This window comes from Salvelinus namaycush, unplaced genomic scaffold, assembly GCF_016432855.1.
Source record: "Salvelinus namaycush isolate Seneca unplaced genomic scaffold, SaNama_1.0 Scaffold95, whole genome shotgun sequence".
NCBI lineage: Eukaryota > Metazoa > Chordata > Actinopteri > Salmoniformes > Salmonidae > Salvelinus > Salvelinus namaycush.
This window is the reverse complement of record NW_024061697.1, coordinates 135,387-136,660: the sequence shown is the minus strand read 5'-3', so window position 1 is coordinate 136,660 and position 1,274 is coordinate 135,387.

The following is a 1,274-nucleotide window of genomic DNA, read 5'->3' as shown; positions in this document are numbered from 1 at the left end:
CAACCCCAAATGTTCGAGGCCTGGGCATCGTGGGCATAGCCAATGGCACGGTCTCCAACCCCAAATGTTCGAGGCCGTCCTCTTGGCCGCAACTTTTAGCTGTTTTCAAGTCAACTTGTGTTTGTCACATGCGCCGAATACAGCAGGTGTAGACATTACATTGAAATGCTGACTTACAAACCCTTTAACCCACAATGCCGTTCAAGAAATAGCATCAAGAAAATATTGACTAAATAAACTAAAGTAAAAAATTAAAAGTAACACAATAAAATAACAATACTGAGGCTATATACAGGGGGGTACCGGTACGGAGTCAGTTTGTGGGGGTACAGGTTAGTCAAGGTAATATGTACATGTAGGTAGGGGTAAAGTGACTATACATAGATAATAAACAGCGAGTAGCAGCGGTGTAAAAACAAAGGAGGGGGTGTCAATGTAAATTGTCCGGTGGCCATTTTATTAATTTTTCAGCAGTCTTATGGCTTGGGGGTAGAAGCTGTTAAGGAGCCTTTTGGACCTAGACTTGGCGCTCCAGTACCGCTTGCTGTGCGGTAGCAGAGAACAGTCTATGACTTGGGTGACTGGAGTCTTTGACCATTTTTTGGGTCTTCCTCTGACACCGCCTGGTATAAAGGTCCTGGATGGCAGGAAGCTTGGCCCCAGTGATGTACTGGGCCGTACGCACTACCCTCTGTAGTGCCTTACGGTCAGATGCCAAGCAGTACAGCTGTAGAACCTTTTGCCATACCAAGTGGTGATGCAACCAGTCAGGATGCTCTCGATGGTGCAGCTGTAGAATCTTTTGAGAATCTGAGGACCCATGCCAAACCTTTTCAGTCTCCTGAGGGGGAATAGGTTTTGTCGTGCCCTCTTCACCACTGTCTTGGTGTGCTTGGACCATGTTAGTTTGTTGGTGATGTGGACACCAAGGAACTTGAAGCTCTCAACCTGCTCCACTACAGCCACGTCGATGAGAATGGGGACGTGCTCGGTCCTCCTTTTCCTGTAGTCCACAATCATCTCCTTAGTCTTGATCACGTTGAGGGAGAGGTTGTTGTCGTCTCTGACCTCCTCCCTGTAGGCCGTCTCATCATTGGCTGTGATCAGGCCTACCACTGTTGTGTCGTCAGCAAACTTAATGATGGTGTTGGAGATGTTGTTACCTACCCTCACCACCTGGGGGCGGCCCGTCAGGAAGTCCAGGATCCAGTTGCAGAGGGAGGTGTTTAGTCCCAGGGTCCTTAGCTTAGTGATGAGCTTTGAGAGCACTATGG